The 5,578-nt window shown below is 46.8% G+C and overlaps 1 long non-coding RNA gene across 1 annotated transcript; it reads left to right on the forward strand.

The window, feature by feature from the left end:
* Positions 1 to 210: 210 nt before the first annotated feature.
* Positions 211 to 5,306, forward strand: LOC122545990. The gene is made up of 3 exons (XR_006310641.1): positions 211 to 328; positions 1,028 to 1,194; positions 4,825 to 5,306. It is a non-coding gene; the product is annotated as an uncharacterized LOC122545990 (long non-coding RNA).
* The last annotated feature ends 272 nt before the right edge of the window (positions 5,307 to 5,578 follow it).

Consider the following 5,578-nt stretch of genomic DNA (forward strand, 5'->3'; position numbering starts at 1 on the left):
TTGAGTGACACGGTTCCTTATCGGTTGTAGTTTCTGGCTTGGCCATTGCCCCCTTCACCCTGTGAGCTGGGAACTGAGTGCCTCCATGGTGTTCTGGTTGGATGGTGACTGACCCGGTAGTAGCCCTACCTTTTGGCATGCCGTGCCCCTGAAACACAGGGCCGCTGGCCCACTGACTGTGTGTTGTGGGTGACTGTCTCCCTGTTCCAGGTGGGTTTCAAAGCTGTAAAATCGGACACAGCGGAGGTTGGATACGTTGCCATTGACGACGTTGCGTATTCTGCTGGAGTGAACTGTCACGGAGTGCGAACAGATGAAGCTGTTTGGGGTAAGACCCGTGTCCAATTCCAACATGATGTGGAGGTGCCGCTGTTGGACTGGGGTGGTCAAGGTTAAAAATCACATGACACCAGGTTACAGTTCAACCGGTTTGTTTAAAAATGCCAGCTTTCCGAGTGCTGCGGCTTCATCAACAAGGCCCTGAAAGCTGGGCATTTTCAAATAAACCTGTTGGCCTGTCACCTGGTGTGCAGTGATTTTCACCAAGTACATCCAGAAGCGAATGTTGCTGCGACCCTGCGCGGTGTATTGGTCGGTGCAGGTCCCTTATGGGTGACAGTCGGGAGACTGTGAGAGCCAGCAGCAACATCACACCTCATTCCCAGAGCAGGGAGTGCATGGGGTTAGGTACAGAGTCTTTCTCCCCGAGTGGGAATGTGAAATACTAGAAGGGGAAAGTTTGAAGGAATTGTACAATTCTTGGAACAGACATTTCGGAAGCACTTACTCAGGGAATGGGGGATATGGACCATGTGCACGCAGATGGGTTTAGTTTAGATTGGCATCATGGTCAGCACAGACCATGGGTTCAGGGGCTTATTCTGTGTTGTACTGTTCTGTGTTTTAACGCTCCCTCGACACTATTCCTAACACCCAGGACAGGGGTTGGCCTGGGGTTAGATACGGAGGAGATGGTGGCTGAAGGACAGTATTAATGCTGTGGTTGATGATATGTTGTGGATTACAGGTTCCAGTCAGACTCCTGGGATTGTTGCTTCAGTGATCATCGTGCTGGCTGTGGTGGTCTCCCTGACTGTGGGCCTTGTTTACTGGCAGAAGAAGCGAGTCAGTCCCCCCGGAACGTCAAGCAGGCAATTTGGATTCGATAACATGTTCTACCGCAGTCAGAACTAGGTGACTGCAGTTCTGCTCGAGAGCACTACAGATGTAATGTTTAAAGGTTTATGTGGTTTTCTGAGGAACAATATATCCGCCCTGGTATTACCGAGTTGTTAAAAATCATACTGTGTTTTGGTGGCTGAGGTAAGAAGGAGCTGGTTTCAGATTGTCAAAAGGGAACAGAGAATGAGATAAACATGATCCAATAAATTATTCAGGGTATGGTCAGGCTGAACATTTGGTGGAAGAGGATTCAGCAACGATTTGTAAATAAAACACTCTTGGGATTGAGTTTCAGGACATAGGGTCAAGGGAGGCTGTTCAGCCCCTCCATGCTGTTTGATCAGGCAATGAGATCCTGCTCCATCTGTCGATCACCAGCCGTGGATCACTTGGGGGATCCAACCTCTATCAGGGGGATGTGACTGAAGCTCACATCCACTACTTGTGTTGGGAGAGTGTCCGTCAGATCCTGCCTTTTGCTTGAAGAATATTTCTGACCCCGTCCCTGAATGGCCTGGTCGGATTTAATGTTCCCTCTCGATGCGTCAGATCAGCCATGTTCTCACTGAAGGGCAGGACAGACGTGAAGGGCTGAGTGGCCTACTGGCTGCTTCTGTTACCTTATATTCTCCCCAGACCGAGCCGAGATTATTAAATGTAATCCAACATTTGGGAAACCACTCTGATGAATTTCCAAGGAATGATCTAGCGGCCTTGCGAGGCCGGTGTATCTTTGCCGAGGAATGCTATCAGTGCTGTAAGCTGGGAATTTCCTGCAGCTGGGGAAAACTGCAGCAAACTCTCTCGCCCTTTCTATGGTAGACCTTTAAATATTTCACTGGACCTTCGAATCATTTTCCATCCAGTCTGCTCCATTCAATGACCAATGTGATGAAGCTGAAAACCCCAGGATCTGCCATTAGACAAAGTCTTACTCAGTGAACAGACTTAAACTAACCTTCGCTTTGGTCCAAATTGGATAACCCCACATTAATTTCTGTTGGGATTTATTTGTCCTTATCTACTTTGTGGCCATCTCATCTCAGTTGATCAATGATTGTAAAACTCTGCATCTCTCAGGTACCAGCTGCTCTGCTCTGTTCACTCTCTCTAGCAATGTCTCTTTGTCATTTGTAGCTCTCCTTACTTTGCCTCGAATTGATCACCAAGCTGGGATAGTTCACCCTCTGTCGTGTTACTGAAATGTTTAAGAAGCTTGTGAACAGTTTGTTTTGGGGAAATGCAGTTTCACTGGCTGGACTTGCAGTAATCTCCAGAGCAAGATCTCTGCTCTCAGCTCCTTCTGCAAAGTCTGTGGACACCAGTAAACACAGATGATACGAAACGCAGTAAAAAAGGGGTGGCTCAGTGGTTAGCCTCACAGCACCAGGGTCCCAGGTTCAATTCCCGCCTCGGGCAACTGACTGTGTGGAGTTTGCACGTTCTCCCTCTGTCTGCGTGGGTTTCCTCCGGGTGCTCCAGTTTCCTCCCACAGTCCAAAGATGTGCAGGTCAGGTGAATTGGCCAAGTTAAATTGCCCGTAGTGTTAGGTACATTAGTCAGGGGCAAATGTAGGGGAATGAGTCTGTGTGGGATGCTCTTCGGAGGGTCGGTGTGGCCTTGTTGGGCCGAAGGGCCTGTTTCCACACTGTAGGGAATCTAATCTAATCAGAGAGGGCTGCAAACATGTAGATTTTCCAAGCTGTAAGAGTGCCACCTACTGAAAGAAACAGGAAGGATTTCCTAACAAAGCAAGTCCGTAAGTTAGAATGACTGCTCACGTCAAAATGGCTTTACTTTTACCTCTGCTTACTGCTATGAAAACGATACGTAATGTGAGACAGGCTTGGAATTTTTTCCACTCTCACCAGCAAAGCTGCGAAAGAGCCTCAGAATTAATTTTAAAAACCTGAGCATATAAGTATAGGATCCCTGCTATCACTGCTGGATAGTCTTCCAAAAAAGGGCTCACCCAAGTCAGAAAGGAGAGATTTTGTAGGTTTTGAAGAGACACTCTAAATCCCACATTAATTTTACTTTCATGAACAGTGTTTGTTCATCACCCCTGCTCAAGTGGAGAGGGAGGCTATTGCTCAGAATGTGACTGAACTGACTCATCCAGCTGTATCCTGACAGTTTGCACAACTGAAGGATCACCAGAGATAGGATTGTTTTAGGCACAAATGATCATGTTGTGAGAGCATGACTGCTGAGAGAGGAGAGGCATACTTTCAAGAAAGCTAGAGACATGTGTAATAACTTCAAAGTAGATAATCATCAGCCTGGGGGTATTAATGAGAAAACAGGCAGGACTTTGCATGATGCTAAGTGACTCACCAGGCCGAACGAGAACGATATATCAACAAAAAGGACAAAAAGTATTTGCAGAAAAGCCAGCAGAAAGATCAAAGCTAGAGGTCAGATGTAAATATTGTGGAGAGCTTCACAAATTAGGATAGGATGAGAATGCCAGGGGGCTGACTGTCTTTCTCCTCTCAACAGAAAGCCACCTTCTGCCGACGTGTAGGGTTAAAACCTGACCATAACCTGGTGTGTGTTCTGGTGGGAGAAATGCGCGAGCGAACTGAGGTTCAAGTATATGAGCCTGGGTTAGGACGCTAGTGTGTGTGGAGATCACAGGCAAAGCAAAATCCATTCGCCACCCCTGCATTACAGGTGGAATCAGTCTCTCACTCTTAGTGTGAGAAGCCTACTCATCAGCAAGACAGTCAGAAAGAAACAGGATAAGGACTCTCTCACTGTCCATCCCACCAGACAACCACTATCTAAAGGGAACAGGGCAAAGGGATTTCAACTCACAGCATCCCAAGAATCTTGAAATCCACAGGGTAACAATCAATATTCCACTATCCACTCTTCAGAAACCATCAATGTACCTTCCAATTTTTCTCTCTTTTTCAACCTATTTCTCATTTTCAATCTATTATATGTATGCTGCTTTATTATTATTTCTCTTTAGTCTGTAATAAACCTACTTGAGAAAGCTTGCTTGGCTTGGCTCCTTTTTAAGACATAAATTCAGTTGGGCTCGGTAACCCACATGAGAGGGGTTACTTCTTAAACTAACCTTGTTGTAGCCGGTTAAGTGGGCAGCTGAAAAAGGAATGGAATCCAGTTCCCTCCTTCTCACCCGGGATGCTGACTGTTTGAGGTATCCCATCTAGATCAATAATAACGTGAGGAACCTTTGCCTGGGGACTGGTCAGATCCGCCAAGCTGCAGATCTTCCACAGCAGCGTCCACCCCAGGAAGCTCACTGACTCTCTGGTGTTCCTCTGGAGCACTGGAAATGCACACAGAGGCAGTCAAATCCCCTCCTCGACATCCAGAATGCAGCCAGCAAAGTGCTGCACTGGCCAGAAAGCACCGTTCACATTGAGGGGCGTAAAGGCCTCAGCGAGGGGGAAGGGGTCTTCAGTGGTCAGGATGGGACGGTGAGATCTCCTCAAAGCGTCATCGAGATGCACACTCTCGGTTTTCCAGCCTGTCTCACTGCTCCCATGCTACTGATCGCGTCTGTGGGGAGTTATCACTTTCTCAAGGGAGTTATTGCTTTCTTGAGGGAATTATCACTTTCTCGAGGACTGCCGCCTTTAAAAACTCCTTGTGTTTGTCTTTCAGGCTGGGTTGGAGGGCAGCTGAACATGTCATCAACAGATACTCAACTCTCTCCGTCTCATCTACTTTACCAGGAAGACATCCAGAACCTGTCAAAACATCTTGATAACCTTCTAGGATCTGCTGAACAGTCAATGATCCCTAAAATCTCTTCTGGCTTGGTTAGGGCGTTGGTCTTGCTTCAGCTGCACTGAGGGGGACTTTGCTTTAGTTTCCTGTCTGAAGCTGGAGACCCTCCCATTGTTTCAGGCCCTCAGATGCATTTGTCCTCGTAGCTTCAGTATCACTCCATCAGGGGAGCCTCAACCTTACGCCCAAGAGCTTCACACTTGGGTCATCAACCTTGTGATAGTTTACATGGTGTCAGTGAAGGGCATGATGCTGCACAAAACACTGGTGTCTGTCTCAATTGGTGTTCATTTGATGATCTGCAGCCTTCATTCTCGCAGACGCAATAAACTAATTCATCAAAATCATTGGGTAAGAGGTTCCCAGCACTTTGGACATTCGCTTTAATTCCTTCTTGATAAATGTTTACCAGGTAGCACTGACTATATCCGTAATCTACCAGACAGCACTGACTATATCCATGATCTACCAGATAGCACTGACTATATCCATGATCTACCAGACAGCACTGACTATATCCATGATCTACCAGATAGCAATGACTATATCCATGATCTACTAGATAGCACTGACTATAACCATGATCTACCAGACAGCACTGACTATATCCATGATCTATCAGATAGCA

The sequence above is a fragment of the Chiloscyllium plagiosum genome, unplaced genomic scaffold (assembly GCF_004010195.1).
Source record: "Chiloscyllium plagiosum isolate BGI_BamShark_2017 unplaced genomic scaffold, ASM401019v2 scaf_55583, whole genome shotgun sequence".
Lineage (NCBI taxonomy): Eukaryota > Metazoa > Chordata > Chondrichthyes > Orectolobiformes > Hemiscylliidae > Chiloscyllium > Chiloscyllium plagiosum.